Consider the following 20,544-nt stretch of genomic DNA (forward strand, 5'->3'; position numbering starts at 1 on the left):
GAGCTCAAACACGCTGCTCAGAACAAGGGCCCCTGCAGGCTCACCACCTCTACCATGTAGAAAGTCAGCTCGTGATCAGACACCTCCCACCTCCCCATCCAGGGAGACTGACAGTCCTCACATACTGCATGCTGGCCAGGTGAGAATGAGTGACAGCTGGTTCTGTCAGGACATTAATTCTGAGCTAGGTGATATTCACTTTTTGCTCTGCCACTCACCTGCTCTACAGTGCCACCATCGATTGGCAGAGCACATTGTCCTGATCTTGCACATCACTGGGTAAAATTGCCAGGGTCTTATTAATTATTATCATTCATGCTTGTGTGCACACAAGGGAGTGCCTTTTGCCCCATCTCACTCATTACAATAAAGGCGGCAACTGTGAGGGTACTCCTAAAAGACTGGCATCTGGGACTTAGTAGTGACTTTTGGGGCTGGGCTGTGGAAAAGCTGAAGCCACTTTCTAGAATTTGAAAGTCCCTCAGAAGTACTCATTACCCTTAAATTTTCAAAGTAAGAACTGTTTTCTTTTGTTGTTGTTGCATTTATTGTTTTTTTATTTTATTTTCCAAAAATTGGGAATTATTATTTGTTGTTTTGTTTGTTTTTAAATGCATACAGTTTGCCAGATGCTATTTTAGGTACTTAACCTTTTTTTTTTAAAACTTTGTTTAATCCTCCTGGCAATTCTGTAAGTTATGTGCTATTCTCGTTTCATACTATTTATATCATTTTCGTTTCACGACGCAACTGAGGCACAGAAATGATAAAAGACTTGCCAAGGTCATTGAATTTCCAAGTTTGCATAGACAGAATTAAATGCAGGCTTTCTAGTTTCAGAGTCTGCACTCTTAATCATTACCTTATATCGTCGGAAGAGTAACATCTATTAATTTAATTAATAAGCAACTGTATGTATGGATCATCTGCTGTGTGGCTGTTAGTCCATATGTTGGGAATACAGTGGAAAACAAGATAGATAAGACCTCTGCCCTCATGGAACTTATATTCTAACAAGGAAGATTGAAAATAAATAAACTAATAAACATAAATAACATAATTTCAAAGAGTGAGAAGTATCTAAAAAGAATAAAACAGGGTGATGTGACAGTAACTCCAAGGAAATTCATTTAGATACAATTATTAGGAAAGGTTTTGTTGAAGAAATGACAAAAAGGAGACAACCACATGAAAAGTCAAGGAAAGAGCCTTCCAGAAAGAGGAAGAGCAAATGAAAGGATCCTAAGGTGATGATGAGGTTGGCAAGTATGATGACCAAGAACAGATAATAAAAAAATCAGTGGATGGACGGACAGATGGATGGATGAATAATAGATATGAACAGCGGATGAACTTAGAATCTCAGAACATCTTCATCCTCCTCTTCATCTTAATCATCATCTAAACATCATCACCATCCCATAAAATGAAAAGCAGAGGCAATTATCTAAATATCTATAGCCAAAAGAAACCATTTTCAATAAAGAAGGGTGTAACCATAACCTTAGTTAACAATTGCTGTATTTGGGTTGTGAATGTTGCTCAATTGTTCACATCTCCAAATCAATAGCCAAGTACCACCACAATCTCATAATCTGCACCCTCAATACCCTATAAGGGCATTTGTTTTCAGCAGTTTATGCTCATGAGGCAGAATTCAGAATGGGAGACACAACAACACAGTGAGTGAAGGGATTTGTGGGCTCTGGGTCCAGGAAGACCCTGCACATGAGTCCAGAGTATGGTGCTCTGGGAAAGACAATGAGCGATGTTTTGAACAAATGAGTGACTGAATGAGTGGATTTATTAACGCTCCTAATTGAGGGATGTCTAAGAAGTAAAGGAAGCAAATGTTTCCCTTGGGTTTCTTTTAGAGGAATTCCTGTATTCATGTAGATTTCTCAAGGGTATGTAAAACCCTTCATGTGAGCATGAAGGCTTATATCATGTTACTTTCTCAAAGCAAACCTGGCAAATTTTCTATTTCAAGGAGTCAATACATTTTTCCCTCCATCCCGCATTTGGAAATTAAACATACTTCTAAATTCCATGGGTCAAAAAAGAAGTCTTAAGAGAAATTTAAAATACATAAAAATGAATGAAAATTAAAATATAATATGTCAAAATATGTGGTATGCAGCTAAAGCAATGCTGAAAGAAATTTACTGCATTAAATTACTTTAGAAAAGAGGAAAAGTCACAAATCAAAATTCCTACCTCAAGAAAACAGAAAAGGAAGAGTAAACACAAAGCAAACAAAAGAAAGGAAATAATAAAGACCAGAGCAGAAATCAATGAAATTAAAAACAGGAAAACAATAATGAAAAGCAACTACATGATCTGAAGGGGTACGTGCACCCCAGTGTTTATAGCAGCAATGTCCACAATAGCTAAACTATAGAAAGAGCCAAGACATCCGTCAACAGATGAATGGATAAAGAAGATGCGGTGTATATATATATACATATATATATGCAGCCATCAAAAGGAATGAGATCTTGCCATTTGCAATGACGTGGATAGAACTGGAGGGTGTTATGCTGAGTGAAATAAGTCAATCAGAGAAAGACATGTATCATATGACCTCACTGATATGAGGAATTCTTAATCTCAGGAAACAAACTGAGGGTTGCTGGAGTGGGGGGTGGGGTGGGAGGGATGGGGTGGCTGGGTGATAGACATTGGGGAGGGTATGTGCTATGGTGAGTGCTGTGAATTGTGCAAGACTGTTGAATCACAGATTTGTACTTCTGAAACAAATAATGCAATACATGTTAAGAAAAAAAAAAGGAGAAGGAGATAGTAGGAGGGAAAGAATGAAGGGGGGCAAATCGGAGGGGCAGACGAACCATGAGAGACGATGGACTCTGAAAAACAAAATGAGGGTTCTAGAGAGGGGTGTGGGATGGGTTAGCCTGGTGATGGGTATTAAAGAGGGCACGTTCTGCGTAGAGCACTGGGTGTTATGCACGAACAATGAATCATGGAACACTACATCAAAAACTAATGATGTAATGTATGGTGATTAACATAACAATAAAAAATTTAAAGAAAAAAAGCACATATGGACAAAATATTTGAATTAGGCACTCCACCAAAGACATACAAAAGGCATAAAAACATGTAAAAAATAATTCAATATTGTTAATCATCAGAAAAATGTATATTAAAATCACGATGAAAAACCACTGAATACCTACTGAAATAGCTTTAAAAAATAGCAATCAAGTGCTGCCAAAGAGATGAAATCACTGGAAATCCCATAAATTGCTGCTCAGAGTATAAAATGGCATGGTCATTTTGTAATTTAACATCTCTCCTAAATTCAAAGATGCATGTATTATACAACCTAGCAACCCCATCCCTAGATATTTATGTATCTATAAAGCAACCTTTTTGTGAATGCTTATAGCAAATTTATTCATCATTTCATAAAACGGAAATAATACAGATGTCCATCAATTTGTAAATGGATAAATCATGATCTATCCATACAATAGAACGCTACTCAGCTGGGAAAAAAGAATAAGCTGCTGATAGACAAGAAACATGACTTGTACATCTGAAATTGACGTAATGTTATGTGTCAACCATACATCAATTAAAAACTAATTAATTAATCATTTTAAAAGTAGCAAATTAAAAAAAAGAATCAGGTGAGTCTCAAACACAATATTATAGGCATTTCCAGTGAAAAAAGCCAGACACAAAAGACCGCCTACTGCATGATTCATTCTATGTAAAATTTTAGAAAAGGTGAAATTATAGCAACAGAAAACCAAACAGTGTTTGCTAATGACTAGGGCTGGGAGGGGGAATGGCTTTTAAGAGACACAAGGGAACTTTTAGGGGGTGATGTAAATGTTCTACTGTATGACTAAGGAGGTAAACGTATATTTGACTGTATTCATCTACCAAAACTCATTAAAGTAGGCGCTTGCATTCAACAAATTATAAATTTACTTCAATTTAAGGTAAATTATAGTTCACTAAAACTGATGTGTCATTTACAATTTACATAAAATGAAGACAAAGAACTTTTAGGAAATCTGTACACAATGACACCAAGTTGGGAAGAGAGAAAATGGTGCGCAAGAGACAATTTGATAATGGGCAAGAAGGAGAAAGTTCTGGAGTCACACTGGCCTTCGTGGGTCAAGGCAAGTGTTCATCAGTATTGCATGCACTCCAGCCGGGGTTCCCAGGAGCCAGGTTGCCTGAATCACTTAAGGGACTCATAGAATCAGAATCTACAGACTCCAGGCCCTAGAATGGAGCTTTGGGAAGTTCACCAGGTGATTCTGTGGTACGGCCCAGAAAGAATCGGCTTTAACTGTGCAAAGGCTCATGCATGGGATGCTATCGACCCAAATCCACTTAGTGAAGTTTTCCTGATGTGAGCTGGTGCTAAAGCTGCTGGATGAAGACAACCAGCATTAAGTGGTCGGGAATTTCATGTGCATGGCAAGAAGGCTGTCGGACATGTCTGAGGATGTGGATGATGATTCTTGGTGAGGAAGGGGGTCAGCCTACAGGAGGCCCATGCCACCTCCATGCTACCCTGTGATCCTCCAGCACATGGGTGCTCTTTGTGCAGAAAGACCATCTCTAAACACAGTAGAAGTGTCAGAAGACTTATGTTTTCTTAGAGGGTGACTTACTGACATACCATTTGTTGTGTTTCTTTTTTTCCCTCAGTGGCAAGTAGATCTTTTCAAAGCAGAAGCTCCTGGATGTGTTCCTGAGTCTTGCTAGCAGGGTTGTTGGTAATGAGCCATCTGCTGACTGTGTGAATGTCCACCCAGTCCTCCCGACAGGGGGTTTTGCCTGATGGGAGAACTTGCATAAAGCACTTGGAAGTTAGAACAGCAAATGTCATTCAGATACAAATAGTTGCTATTGGGAAAGTCGTTTTCTGAAATGGATAGATCTCTTCAAAAGTATTTTTACCGACATAAAACCTACATCCCCTTCCTTCACTGCTGCTCTTTTAGGTATGGCTAATCAGTTCATAGAAAAGTTGCAAGCAGAAGCCAAGTTTCTGATTACTCGTTAATAGCTGCTCAACCCTGGAACTAGTCCTAGAGGAAACAGTGGCTCTTTAAAACACGCATATGTTAGCCGTGCCTGGGGCAAGGATCTCAATCCTTCCTGCCCATTGGAACCATCTGGAAGCCCCATCCAGAGAGGTGCAAATTTCATTGCTCTGACATGAGACCAGGCATGAGAATCTTTTTTTTTTTTTTTTTTAAGATACATGCTTTCTTATGTGCATCCAGGACTGAGGACCGCTGGCCTAGAGATACGAGACAAGATGAGAAGTATTCATCAAGCTAACTTTATTGAGCACTTCCTATGTGTCAGGCAGAATTGTTGAAGGTGGCGGGTTTCCCACAGTGGAATTCTAAGACCTATGTTCTTTGGCTGGTACTACGATCAGACCAAAGACAAAGCCATTTTGAAACCCATCTGTGCACACACCTCTTCAGGAAGGAGCTGAACTCCTAGAGGTTCTATTTTACTCAAGCAACGCTGTGGTGCTTGACACAACGTGCAGCAGCAAAGAGTAAATCTGCAAGCTACAGGGGAGGATCAGCGACAGGGAGAGACCTGAGTACAGAGAGATTGTACATTAACGAAATCTCTGCAATTCCAGGATATTGACAAAGGTACATGCTGATAGCCAAAGAGCATGTAAGGATTTTAATACCACATTTTCCAGTTATGACTAGAGAAGCATAATTAGGTACTAAATTACAATGTTAATATTCATTTGAACGCATAAGTACTTGTAGTGGTAGCATCAGGGCCCTGGGAGGGCAGCAGAGGAGTTGATTAAACGGACAGAGAGTTTCTTTGAACAAGTTTCATCCTGGGTTCTGTGAGGTCAGCTCCCAGTAAAGTCTTCAGGGGTCAAGACGTGGACTGTGAACGGTGGCTTTTCTCCTTTTGTAGCTGCACTCAAGGGGTTCAGAACTAAGCAAGTAAATATACAAGTCACTACAAATTATGGTTCAGAACACACACTAGAACGGAAAGGGGAGAGAGCCCCCAGAGGAGGGTGCGCTGGGGAAGGCCACCCGAGACGCGGACGCTCAGTGAGGGAGGAAGTGGTGGGCTCTACTCTGCACGCAATTTTTCTAGCAAGAATAGAAGGCAAGGGTCTTGCTTAGGTCTCCTATTACTGGGGACTTAGATCTATTTATACCTCCATTTCATCCAAAAAGGGTCTGAGGTGGGGCTTACCTGTCATCTGCAAGAAAATTAAAGTCGTTTCCTAAAAGGGGCAAAAGCAAATTGAAGTAATGAGAAGGAAGGGAGAAAGAGGAAGCTGAAGAGAGAAAGAGAGAGAAATAAAATACACACGCAGCTACACATGTGAGTGCCTTTTGGAAGTCCAAATCTTAAATAGAGCACGGATCTCCCTTTTGCCCATCTCCCCGGGTCTCGGTTGTCTTCCTACAGAATTTCTCTGGGCTTCATACAAAAGGTAAGAATCCAGATTGAGCAATCCTAATTAGCTGGGGCCATCTCCAGTACGTAACAGAAGCAAATTTGTCACCAGCTGTGGAAAACAACAGTCCTCAGCTCCCCCAAACCCCAAAACACATAAGCTCAGCATTTTAACTGGCTGGGGTAAGAGCCATTATTTTCATTAATGGAGCTCATTTTTATTTTATTGGGCTTTTTTACTATCAGATTAAAAGCATGTTTTTATTGTAGTTTTTTCTAATGCAATCTTGGATGATGTGCTCAGAATGAATGGAATAGTTATTGTTTTAATTATTTTTTCATTTTGTGTTTTTATTTTGTTTGTTCCTTTTATTTACTACTCTTAACTTTGCCGTAATAACACGGACGCAGGGTGCTCGGAGGCCTCCCATCAGCACCCCGCGGCGGTTTGCCTCAGCTAAAGGCCAGGGAAGAGGAAAAGCACCAGCACAATGATGCTTTCAGAGTCAAGGGGCAGGAAAGCCCCCCCAGTCCAACCACAGTGACACAGGGCACGTGGGCAGAGCCAAGGGCATGGGCCCCTCAGGGCTGAGAGGAACAACACAAGACATCATTGCAGGTCACTTCTGCTCCTGTTCCTTTGCTAAAGCCACCCTGGCTCACTGGGTGTAGAAAAGGTTGGAAGGAGTCTCAAGGTAGACAAGCCACAAGGCACGTGCCTCGCTCCCAGCTACACGTCACCGATGCCCTGGTCCAGAGAGGCTGCCTGTAAGAACCCACAGGTATTAACATGCAGAGACACTCAGCTATACCTGGACACCTGTTCCCTGCCCATGAAGAGGAGGGGACGAAAATGATGCCTTTCCGGGAGGTCCAGATGTCTCTGCAACCCTGTGGGCTTGGGCAGGACAGGATTTCTAGATTCCTCGCTTAGCACCAGAAGCTGAGCATGTGAGTTTGCTGTCCAGAAAACTTGCTGAAAAAATACTGCCCACATAGAAGCCCATACCTATTGATGAAGGGCTCCTTTGGGCCACTTGTGTGCCAATACTCTTGATCTCCCTGGATCTTATTGAAGAAAGTATCTGTCCCCTGCAGAGAAGCTGAGACCTGTGCTTGGGTTTGCCACGGCCCCATGCTCGCTCTGAGGCCTCACACCTTCTTCCCTTGACTGATTCCCTTTGCCTGCCCGGCCCCCATTCCCAGGGTGGTCCCCAGAGTGTTCTCTAGGTTCCCAAACTGTTTGGCCTGTGAAGGTAAATCTAACAAAGGTCCAAAGATCATGTTAGTACCCCCCTCAAAGGGCTTCCCAACACATTCACAATAAAACCCAAACTCCTTGCAGACCCCATGAAGTCACTGTGATCTGACCTGTCCTGTCGTCTGGGCTCATCTGCCCCGTCTCTGCCCCCCCGACCTCACTCTGGCCACACCAGCCAGCCCTAAAGGAACCCAGGCTGTCCCCTGCCTGGGGGCTCCCCCACACTTTTTATGACTCTGTTCCTAGAGGGGATTCCCAGAGAGGCCACCCTGCTCACCCTCTGCCACTCCCTGTGTGCTCACCTGCCTTCACTTTCTGTGACACCTGTCACTGCTGACCTTACATCACTTATGCTCTTGCTGATTGCCTCTCCACCTGAGAATGAGCACAGTGAAGGGAACTGCTGTGTCGCTAGGCCCAGCATGGCAGACCTGGGCACTTGACAGGTAGTCAAGAAGTTTTTGGTAGCAGACATCTCAGACTCTTTTTACTGCTGTACCCCCAGCATAAAGTTTTGGCATATGGTAGATAGTCAATAAATGCTTGCTGCCTAGGGAAAAATGCATGAAAAAACACACGTCAATGCCCAGAAGGGCCTGATCAAGGACCCGTTCATTGCCACTTGCATTCCAATGGATGAATCAGGAATTTCCAGAGTGAAGGTGAGCTCAGGACTTATCTCCCTCCTGAAATCAACAGAATACTGCCAAGACCACTTTATTTTGTGTCTAAACAAAGATAAGGTGGATGATGCTTTCAAAATCCACAAATGTTTATTTCTTAATGAATGTTGAATCACTAACTCTATTTATTGCATCCTTTGCTTCATATATGTGCTGTTTCTCAAAACGTACTCTGTGAATAGATAAATAAACTGTGATACACACATACACACACACACATACACACACAGAGGGAGAGGGAGAGAAATATTACTCAGCCATAAAAAAGAATGAGATCTTGCCATTTGCAACAACATGGATAGACCTAGAGGGATTAAGCTAAGTGAAATAAGTCAGAGGGAGAATGACAAATACCATATGATTTCACTTAGATGTGAAATCTAAAAAGGCAAAGCAAATGAACAAAGGAAAAGCAGAAATAGACCATAAATACGGAGAACCATTGGGTGGTGGCCAGAGAGGAACGGGGTGGGAGGGTGGGCAAAATGAGCGAAGGGGAGTGGGAGATACGGGCTTCCAGGTATGGAATGAGTAATTCAGGGTACAAAAGGCACAGCCACACGGGGAACATAGTCAATGGCATTGTAACAGCATTGGGTGGTGACAGATGGTAGCCACCCTTGTGTTGAGTGCAGCTTCATGGAAAAACTGGTCCAATCATCATACTGTACACCCCAGAACTAATGTAACATTGTGAGTCAATTGTACTCAAGTAAAAAATAAATAAAACAAAAACTGATCCATAGTTAAAAGTAAAAAGATTCAGGTCTTATCCAAGGCTATGCCATTCAACTTTCAACTATTTTTTAGAAATAGAAAAATAAAATATCAAAGAAGTTATTTTCAGTTATGAATGAAATTTTGGGGGTGGAAAGAATGAGAGGCAGAAAACCCATACAAAACCTATCACTGCATCCTTTTTTATATCATTTTATCTTTGAACTCTGTGACATTATACAGAGTACATTCATCAGATACAACTTAAAGGGCTTAAGAATCAAGAAATGGTGAGTAAAACAAGGAAACAGAGCAGGGAGCACAGTTGAACAAAATCCCAGCACTAAATTCTAGAAACAATACCTCACAAAAGATGTTGTTCCCTTAATGGGAGTGAATGCTGCATCTAAAGAACTTTTTTTTTTTTTTTTTTGCCTAAAGACAATTTGGAAGGAGCTCTCCTGCCTTGGAGAGAATACCCAGATTTAAGTTATGTAAACAAAAGAAGTCCATTTATCACGACCCACACTCAAGTGCCAGGGCTCCGTGGCATCCTGAGCATGAGATATGAAGTCGCCAGCACCGTGCACTGCTAAATTGTCCTTCCCATGCTGCACTTGTGAATCCCATAGCCAATGTAATTATATTTCTCAGAGAATTTTGTAACAAAATGGGGCCAGTCAGGCACAGGGTTCTTGACTTAAGTTAGGCAGACAGTGGCTTACTTTTGCCAAATATCCCTTCATTTTAAAAAGTGCTGCAGGGGATAACAAAGTTGGGGGTCATACATTTATAAAAAGATCATATTCCGCACTCATGCAAAATCGTGTGTCATTTGGATGGCACAACATGGAATACAGGTTGGGATGTGCGCTTCCATCCCTAGTTTGAGTTGCGTGCAGGCTTCAGCTTTGGCTAATAGGAAATAACATACTACTACTAATCAGTATTACATATTAAAGGTATACTATACAAATTATATAATTACATATTATATAAATGTAATCATAAATAAGTTAATGATTCTCTCTGCCAAATGCCATTCTAAGCTCTTTACAGGTGTTGCCTCTTTTGATACCTTATACCCACCGTATGAGGAAGTACTGTCTTCCCTCATTTCAGATGAGGAGAGTGGGACATGGAAGGGCTAGGTGACTTGCTCAAGATCATAGAGCTGCAGGGGGGCAGACTTCCATCAGAACCCCCAGTCTCGGGCCTAAGGTCAGCAGTGGCAGGTGCCATGATGGCATGAAGGCAGGTGAGGGCACACGGAGCCATGGGGGTGAGCAGGGTGGCCTCTCTGGGAATCCCCTCTAGGAACGGAGTCACGAAGAGGTGTTGGGGACCCCCCAGGCAGGGCACAGCCCAGGCTCCTTTAGGGCTGGCTGGTGTGGCCAGAGTGAGGTCGGGGGGGGGCGGGGCAGAGACAGGGCAGATGAGCCCAGACGACAGGACAGGTCAGATCACAGTGACTTCATGGGGTCTGCAAGGAGTTTGGGTTTTATTGTGAATGTGATGGGAAGCCCTTTATGGAGAGTACTAACATGACCTTTGGACTTTTGTTGGATTTACCTTCACAGGCCAAACAGTTTGGGAACCTAGAGAACACTCTGGGGACCACCCTGGGAATGGGGGCCGGGCAGGCAAAGGGAATCAGTCAAGGGAAGGAGGTGTGAGGCCTCAGAGCTTCAAGGCAGCATGGAGCTTGTTGAGAGTATGTGGCGGTTCACTGAGGCAAACTGGTGTGCCACATGCCCAACATCCAAACCCCGCCTGGTTTTGCACTCTCAGAAACAGTGGCTCATCTAGGGGCTTACCTTTTATTTCTCACTCACCTTCTATGCAGGAGCTGTCCACTCTAAGCTAAAGAAGCAAAGCTGGACTGGTCAGTGGGCTCAGGGCAGCTCTCGTATCTGGGGGTAGGAGCTTTAGGTTTGATTCAGGGGAAGGATTGTCCCTGTGGGCCATATGCTCAGGCATCTAGCTCTGAAGACCCTGCAGTGATGATCCAGGGAGCCCCATGGACTGGAATTCCCATTCTCTTCACACTTGTCCTCTTCATCTTTAGGGCCTTCTCACTCTCAGCCCCTGGCCCTGCCCCAGGATAAAAGAATGAGAGCATATGCGTGCACACCCAGAACATGACACCATGTGTGTGCACACCCAGAACATGAGAGTATTCCATGCACACCCAGAATGTGCATGCACATCCAGAACATGAGAGCGTGTGTGTGCACACCCAGAACGTGAGAGCATTGCATGCACACCCAGAACATGAGAGCATGTGTGTGCGCGCCCAGAACATGAAAACAAAGTTAGCCGGTGCATTCGTCACACTTCAGAGATGTGTGTTGGAGAGAATGTGAGGTCTCCATTCAGGGAACATGGCAGAATGGGCCAAGCTCACCCCATATCTAACCTGAAGGATGAAACTGGCTTGGAGGACAGTATTTGTTCCTCTATGCTGCTCCCTCCTTATTTCTATCTTCTGGTTGGATCTGTTTATTCTGACCCATCAGGAAACAAGCAGGAGATAAAAACACAGCATATTGCTTATCCTGTTTTGAACTGGCATCTCAAGTCCTGCTGGGCTACAATGCACATGCCCAGGGCCACAGAGGACACTTGACGAAAGAGAGCTCTCCCAAAGAATGCTGCTCCACACCTCCCCCCCACACACACACACATACACACACACACACACACACACACACACACACACACACACACTGCTATTGCGCCTCCGGCACAAACTACTACCTCATGCACACAGGAAGTCCTGGATTTAATGGCTGGGCTTATCTTGTGCAACATTCCCAAGGCTCCATTTTTCATTAAGCAATTTTTAAAGAGTTTTATGACCCCATGAACAATAATTTTTTTTAGTGAAAGCAGACTGAATTGTAAGTGGCGGTAATTACACCAAACTAATTGTAGGCAAAATTAGTAAGAGGTGAGATCCGTTTGGTCGCAAAAGAAAATATATGCCTGGATCATACCTTAAATGATCTTCAGGAAATTAATTCATCATGGAAAAAAGGAATTTTCCTAAATTAACAGTGGGTCTCTCCTAGAAGCTGGACTTGTAATCCCAAAGGCCGTTAGGGGTCAGAGACACTTTTTGGTATTGCTTTTGGCTCTCCTCATAAAGGATGTTATTGGGATACACATTAGCCATTTATGCCCTCTGCAGTGACAGATCTCTCTTATGAGTCCCATCCCCCACCCCTAGATTCCAACAAGCCATTATCCGAGCATCTAGACACTCTCAGGGCACCATGGGTCCCTCTAACAGACCCACAAACCAAGGTCTTCCCCATTGGAACCCCGGGGCTAATTCAAAGTAATCACATGGAAATGAGAGGTCAGAGATGCCAGTCTGTGCCAGGATTTCAATAGGACCAGGGACCGGGGAATCTAGTCCAATGCCAGGAGGTACCCACGACTTTTTCCCATGACAGAGTCATTAACTGAGCCATTTCCTTCAGTTTTGTTCATAGGATCTTTCATGGCCCAGCCTGCCTACTGCATGTGGTTTCATTTCCCACCACACTGCCACCTGAGACCACCTCTTTCCCTTTGACTTGAACATGGTTTTCCTTTTGGAACTCCCTGCTTCGTCTCCACCCACCTAAATAATTCCCCCCTCTCACCCTTCAAAACAACTCAGGTATCAGGGCGCCTGGGTGGCTCAGTCGGTTAAGCGTCTGCCTTTGGCTCAGGTCATGATCTCAGGGTCCTGGGATCGAACCCCGCATCAGGCTCGATCGGAGAGCCTGCTTCTCCCTCTCCCTCTGCCCCTCCTCCACCCCTGCTCATGCTCATGCTCATGCTCTCTATCTAAAATAAATAAATAAAATATTTAAAAAAACAACTCAGGTATCATAACCTAAGGTGGAGGTAGATATTTCTCACCTCTTACATGGGAATGGTGTCATGCTTTGTTACTCATAGGACACAGAGGTTTACCCCACAGTGTACTCTAACTATCTCTTCCATGGTTACCCCACATGGCCAGACCTTGAGTCTCCACCCCCAGCAGGTATGTGTCTGTGAACCCACCGTCCAGCCTCAAACCTGGAAGGGCGGGCAGTCAGTGCATGTTTGTTAAATGAATGAATGGGTCCTGCTATCTCCAAGTTACTGTTGTGGCCACATTTGACATGGCCAGTTTTCTCTGTTCAAAGATAAGCAGCCCTTACAGGAAAGCACCCCCTAGCATATCTGCGCTTCTAGAAAATGCCACACCAGGGTTGAAAGCCTAGTTTTGACCACCATTCTGGGCCCCCAAATCAGGGTGATACCCAAGACTTGACATCAAGGAGGAAGGAGAGGAGGATGAGGGGTAGAAGCAGCCAGACTGACACACAAAGAAACTGACCCTTGTACTTCAGGTGTGCACGCACATGCTCTCACGTTCTGGGTGTGCACGCACATGACCTCATGTTCTGAGTGTCATGTGCATGCACAACCTGAGCTTCCCAGGCAGTGAAGGCAGGGATGGCTGCAGACCCCCAGCCCCAAGGGAGAAAAACCCCAGCAAGTCCAGAACATGGGCTCTGGCTGAGAAAGTTTCCCAGTCAGAAGCTCAAGTTTTGCAAGAGACAATATGGCTGCAACAACTCAGATCCATTCTGCAATCTTTTAGCAGTGGCTTCAGCCAAGTAGCTACAAGAAGGGCCCTGAGAGATACAAAATCTAAGAAAAATAGTCCTGGCATCTAATTACAACAGTGCAGTTTGCTGCTTTTATCTGTAATTGGACTGTATAGTCTTTCATTCTAATTTACTTTACATCTAAACTGTGATAATCAAGACAAGCAGAACAGAATGGTCTCTAACTGGCTATCGTACTGACACCCTTTAATGCCTAATTATAACAACTAAATTAAAGATGCGACTGTAAAGAGGTGGAATATCAGTTTGAAGCATTTAATTCTGTGGAAAGAAGTAGAGATTTTAAAATCCTAAGTAAGAAAATCAATATTATGCCTCATTATATTGGTATTGCTAAACAGATTAATGAAATTAAGTATTTTGTTGTGTTGCTCTTCTGTTTTCCAATGTTATCCTGACGCAATGATGGTTTGTAATGAAGGAGTACTGCAGAGGAGGAAGTCTAAATGGAGAGCCAATTTATACACCGAAATTGGGAGATAGCTAATCTTGTTTATAGAGCACAGGTTTTCTTTTGATATGGTTAGATTTTTAGATAGGCATTATGGGTCTGGACTTTTGCGGCTCATAGAACAAAAATACATTCAACTCAAAGCTAAGGGAAGGTGCTGTCTTTCCTCTTATGGGCAGATGTGTCAACCGGGACCACCTTGGCACTACCAGTGTTCACAAACACTCTGGCTCAGGACGTGCGAGCATCTTGGAGCTTCTTGTGTCAGTGGCCACCCGGTGAAAATGCAGGACAAAATGGGCAGAGGGAAGCTGGGCAGATGAATGGAAGATGTGCCAGGTCCCCAGAGCCTTTCAGTGCACTGGAAGCTGGAGGAGAAGCTGTGAGAATAAGCCGTGGTTCAGGTTTGATAACAAAGCTCAGAAGTAGAAGGACCGAGGTTTGCAGAGAGACGGAAGGCATGCAATTCCTGGGATCAGTGAGGCAGCACACACATGTCCCTGACTAGGCGGCAGCATATGCCCACCCAAACTGCCCACTGAAATTCTAGATTTTTCTTCATTTGCTCGTTTCTTTGATTGATTTTTACTGCTCATCCTGACTTCTAATTCTTTTAACTCAGAGTTTATATAGGGCTCAAAAAACTAAAAAGTGCCAAACGCTGACAGTGTGAGTCATCATGTGGGTCACCCCCCTGGGTGCCCCTGCCGCAGAGGTGCACAAATGCAGATCTTTGAAGAATCGGAAGACCTTGCAAGAGACACTGACCGTTTGAAGGAATCTCTAGAAATCCTCTGGAGTTGAGTTTACTGACCAGTGGGTTACTGAATGAATGACCTGAGGACAGTCGAGCTCCAGACATCTTCCGAGGTGAGGGACCCCTTCAAATACAAAGCAGGCTGAGCTCTTGCACCGCCGAGCTGGCCTATTTACAAATGTGTGGGCCGCCCAGGGCTGCAAGCAAGGAAAGCACAGTGGTAGTGACCTTACCCAGAACGTCCAGATCCCCAAATCAGGAAGGAAGACATGTAAAATCCAACTTAACATTTGCATGGTTGTTTTTGGAAAAGAGAATTTGATTTTGAATTTTGTCTCATCATCTTTGTGGGATTCCCGGGGACCTTCCCCATCTCGTAAGCCTGTGCACAATGTGAAGGCAGGGGTGATGTTGCCCTGGGGGCAGTGATCAGCTGGGGCCAAGGGCAGGTCACCAGCCCCCTCAGAAAGGGCCGGTACGGCTCGTGATCCTGCAGGGCCGGGCATGGCTCTAATCGTCTCCTGCTGCTGGCACTCAGGAAGCCAGCACTGTAACCTCCCAGCAGGCCCGCCTCTCAGCTGCACAAACAAAGCCAAATAAAAACTGCTGGCGGCCGCTTGTCTCACTGCGACAGATGTGGTTCCTCTGCACCATCTTGCCTGTTCTTAAGGGTTTTTTTTTTTTTTTATTACAAACAGACAGATGTAGCTTGTCCCTTCCATCTTGTTTACGATGCTGCAGGAGCACCTGTGGAAGCTGGGTCCCTGCAGAAATCCTTGACTTCCGTTCAGATGGCTTGAGACTAAGCCAGCCGGCTCTGCAACCCCATCTGCACAGGATTCTGGGTTCTTCTGTACACGTTTGCTCTAAGCCCGGAGAAACCTGAATCACCCAGAGGATAATCCTGGGCACTTTAGCATCACCACACCTCATGTGCACATGATGTTTCCAATGTGTACACATTCATCGACCTGTGTGGAGGACCCACCATGGACCACTTGGCCTTGAGGTCAGTCTGTGAGCTGACTCTTGGTTCAGTCGGACTCCTCACTGCCCAGATCACTTCCCTTACCTGGCCTTGTTTCCACTTAGTCCTAGGACCCTAGCATGGAGAGCAGGACCCTGCCTATCCCCTTGTTGACCATCCTGTCCTTGGAGAAAGTGGCCCATAAACCCACGTGAAAAACAGACATAGGGCAGGAAGAAACGGGGATGCCATAAGGGCTATTTCCTGCTCTTAGCCTGACCCTGGGCACCTGCTTAGAATTCCGTAGCCCCACGCAGACCATTTAAGACCGTTTGCATAGCATCTCATTTCCTAAACACAGACAGTGCAAGAGCAATGACACCTGTGGACTTTCTGTGACAACTGCCTTTTCTCTTTACCCTTATGTTTTCATGCCACTGCCTTTGCTGTGCAGCAAACCACCCCAAGACACATGACTTAAATACAACCAGCGTGCACTGAGCTCATGCTTCTGTGGGTTGGCTGAGTGGTTCTTCTGGTCCAGACTGGCTCAGCTCATTCACCGCTAGGCTCGCTCATGCATCTCTGATCAGCTAGTGAGTGGGCGGGTGTCTGGAAGATCTAAGGTGGCCTCGGTCATGTGGCTAGCAGGTGGCAGGTTATTGGCCAGGGGGACGAGGCTGACTGGGCCACATGGTGGTCATCATGCAGCCGCCTAGCCCTGGCCTCATTACATGGTGGTCCGAGCAAGACAGTGAGGCTGGATGTGCTTCTCAAGTCTCAGCCTGGAGCATATCTCCCGCTGTCCATTGGCTAAAGCAGGTCCCGTGGCCGAGAGCAGCCAGTGTGGGAGGACACACCTGAGAGCGTGGACACTGGGAGGGGAGGAATTCGTGGCCATGTCTGCAGGCACCACGGTGTTTTGTTTTTCTTTTTTCAATTTATAGCCTCTTTAATGGAATAACTCAGTCGTTTACTTTCAACATTTAGTGTTTACAAATGAAGCATGCCTTCAGCTTGGGTTCCTTCTTTACTATATGAGGATTCAGAACACTATTTTCAAATTGCAATCAGACTGAATTTTTTCAGCCCAAAGTTTTCTTTTTTTCTGCTTTGACTACATTATGGTCTGATAATTTGGCTTGAATGGTTTCTATTCTTTAGGTTTTTTAAAGTTGTCTGCTGTGTGTGTGTTTAATTCTTAATATCCCACAGACATGTGAAAGTGAGTAATTTTGGTTATTTGATACAAATATACAGATAGAGTCACATACAGGTTTTGATTTAGACATGGAATCAACCTTTTTGGTAGTATTTTAAGTGTTTCTCTATTGTTATTATCTGCCTGATCTGCTAATTTCCAAAAAGAAAATGCCATGTTATTGTCATGGAGTTTTACTTGATACTTGTCTGCAATGTCGTGGAAGGAATTAAAAAGTCATTAATTATATAAGAATTGTGTAATTCTTATACAATTGTGGAGAATTGAATTTGTTATCAGTACAAAACAACTTTCTTTTCTTGCTTCATGTTGGTTGCATAGAATTTCCTATCATATTAACATGGGCTAAGAATTGACAGAGCTGTAATAGCGAGTGTGCTGGTGAAGTAACTCATTTATATGGTGAGTAGAAGTAAAAACTATTGTGTTCTTCTTAGAGTAAAATTTGTCTATATGTTTAAAAGTATAAAAATGCTCATCCCATTTTAAAATGGAAAGTTTTATTGAGATAAATGTAGATTCACATTCAGCTGAGAGTAATAATAGAGAGGGATCCGTATGTCTCTTCCCTAGTTTCCACCAGTGGCAACATCTTGCAAACTAATATCACAACCAAGATATTGACATTGATACAATCCACTAATGCCATTCAGACACTCCCGGTTTTACCTGTGTCCATTGAGTGTAGATGTGTATTTAGTTCTATACCATTTAATCACATGTATAGGTTTATACATCTATCCCCACAGTCAAGATACAGAATGATTCCATCAACACCAGAATCCCTCATTTTGCCCTTTTACAATCCTATTCTTCTCCCCCCCAATCTCTGTTCCCCCATCCCGAACCCCTTGAAACTACTATGTTCTCCATTTATAAAATTTTGTCATCTCAAAAATGTTATATCAAAGAATCACATGGTATGTGGCATTTGGAGATTAGATTTTTTTTCACTCAAAATAATTCCCTGGAGACCCATCTAAGTCATTGTATGTATCAACAGTTCTCTTATTTGTATTGCTGAGTAATAGTCCATGTATATATGTACCACAATTTAACCATTCACTCACTGACAGACATCAGAGCTGTTTCTAGTCTGGGGCTATTGTGAATAAAGCCACTCTGAGCATTGACCTACAGGTGCTTTTATGAAGAGTTTTTATTTCTCTGGGATAAATGTCCAAGAGTAGAGTTTTTATTCATATGGTAATTTCATGTTTAGTTTTATAAGAAACTGCCAAACTGTTTTCAAGAGTGGGTATATCATCTTATATTCCTACCAACAATGTATTAGTAATCGAGTGCCTCGGCATGCTTGCCAGCATTTGGTAATGTCACTGTTTTTTATTTTCTCCATTCTGATCCATATGTAGTGATATCTCATTATGGTTTTAATTTGCATTCCCTGATGGCTCATAATGCTGAACATCTTTCATATGTGTGTTTGCCATCTGCATATCATCTTCATTGAAAAGTCTGTTTGTGCCTTTTGCCCATTTTCTAATTTGATTTCTTTTTCTACTGAGTTTTCAGTGTTCTTTATATATTCTAGATACTATTCCTTTGTGGGACATGTGATTTATAAATATCTCCTCCCAGTATGTTGCTTGTTTTCATCTTCTTCACTTAGACTTTCACAAAAGATACATTTTTAACTTTGATGAGGTTTAATTGATCATTTCTTTTTCTTTCTAGACTGTGCTTTTGGTGTCAAGTCTAAGAACTTTTTGACTAGTCCTAGATGCCAAAGTGTTTTTCTTTCTGTTTTTCCTAAAGATTTTATAATTTCATGTTTTTAATTGAAGTCCAGCATCCATTTTGAGTTAATTTTTTGTACAAGACATGAAGTTCAGGCTGAGGTTCATTGTCTAACTTACGGATGTCCCAGCACTACAGCACCATTTGTTGAGAAGGCTATCCTTCCTCCATTGAATTGCTTTTAGGGCTTTGTAAAACCTATGGAACACTTTATGAATTTGCATGTCGTCCTTATGCAGGGGCCATGTTAATCTTCTCTGAATCATTTCAAGTTTTTATTAGATGCACTACTAAAGTGAGCACCGCTCATACCTTTAGACTCAGCTTTACTTCTGGAAATTCACTTCTGAAGATGAAGAAGATGTGCCCAAGGCTATTTACTTCAGCTTTATTTATTTATTTATTTATTTATTTATTTATTTATTTATTTATTTATTTATTTTGAGAGAGAGAGAGAGGGCCTGCATATGAGGAGGAGGTTGGGAGGGGCAGAAGGAGAGGCAGGAGGGGCAGAAGGAGAGGGGCTCTATGCCCAGTGTGGAGCCCAATGCACTGCTCATCTCACACCCTAAGATCATGACCTGAGCCTAATCAAGAGTCAGATGTTTAACTGATTGAGCCACCCAGGCACCCCCTCAGCATTATTTTTAACAGCAAATACAAGTGTGGGGAGTTATCTATTGTTGTGTAACAAATTATCCCAAAATTTAGTGAATTAAGGCAACAACATTTATAATATCACAATGTTTGTGAGATCTGGTCATGGCTTTTCTGGGTTCCCTAAATGAGAGTTTCTCATAAGACTACTCTTAGATGACAGCTGAGGCTGAGGTTTTCTTTGAAGGCTCAACGAGAGAAGGATCCATGTCCAAGCTCTCTGATATGGTTGTTGGCAAGATTCAGTTCTTTGCAACCTCTTGCAAATGGGGCTTCACTTTCTCTTTGGCTGTTGCTAAAAGCCTACCCTCAGTTTATTGCCATATGGGCCTCTCCGTAGTGCAGCTTACTTCATCATAACAAGCAAGCAGAGGAAGTGCAAAAGAGTGCTAGGAATTCTTTGTAAACTAATCATAGAAGTGATTTCCCATTAATTTTGCCGTATTTTATTCATTCAAAGCAACTTGCTAAGTCCAGCTTACACTCAAGAGTAGGGGATTACCAGAAGTGTGATACCAGGAGGGAGAGATTTGGAGGATTTATATAAGAAGTTGCCCACACAATAAGTAAATTATACACTCAGTCAGTTAAAAATCATACATCCAATGATTTTGCTACACTAATTACTTGGGGTATGGCATTGCTGTCATGGTTGACAAGGGCCTCGGTGACAGCCACATCTAAAAACTATGAAACTGGACCACTATCTTACACCATACACAAAAATTAACTCAAAATGGATTGAAGACTTTAATGTAAGACTAGAAACAATAAAAATCCTAGAAGAAAAAAAAGCAATAAGCTCCTTGGCATCCCTTCTGGAGATGTTCTTTCGGATCCTACTCCAAAGGCAATGACAACAAAGGCAAAGAAAAGCAAATAGAACTACATCAAAGTAAGAAACTTTGAAAGGGAGAAGATATTTGCAAATCATACATAGAA

General features: G+C 43.0%; 1 non-coding gene across 1 annotated transcript; it reads right to left on the reverse strand.

Moving 5' to 3' along the window:
* Positions 1-19,139: 19,139 nt before the first annotated feature.
* LOC114224475 (U6 spliceosomal RNA) lies at positions 19,140-19,248 on the reverse strand. The gene has a single exon (XR_003612380.2). It is a non-coding gene; the product is annotated as a U6 spliceosomal RNA (small nuclear RNA).
* Positions 19,249-20,544: the final 1,296 nt, after the last annotated feature.

The sequence above is a fragment of the Eumetopias jubatus genome, unplaced genomic scaffold, assembly GCF_037043125.1.
Source record: "Eumetopias jubatus isolate StellerSeaLion01/CBP00866 unplaced genomic scaffold, mEumJub1_p1.0 scaffold_10, whole genome shotgun sequence".
Classification (NCBI taxonomy): domain Eukaryota; kingdom Metazoa; phylum Chordata; class Mammalia; order Carnivora; family Otariidae; genus Eumetopias; species Eumetopias jubatus.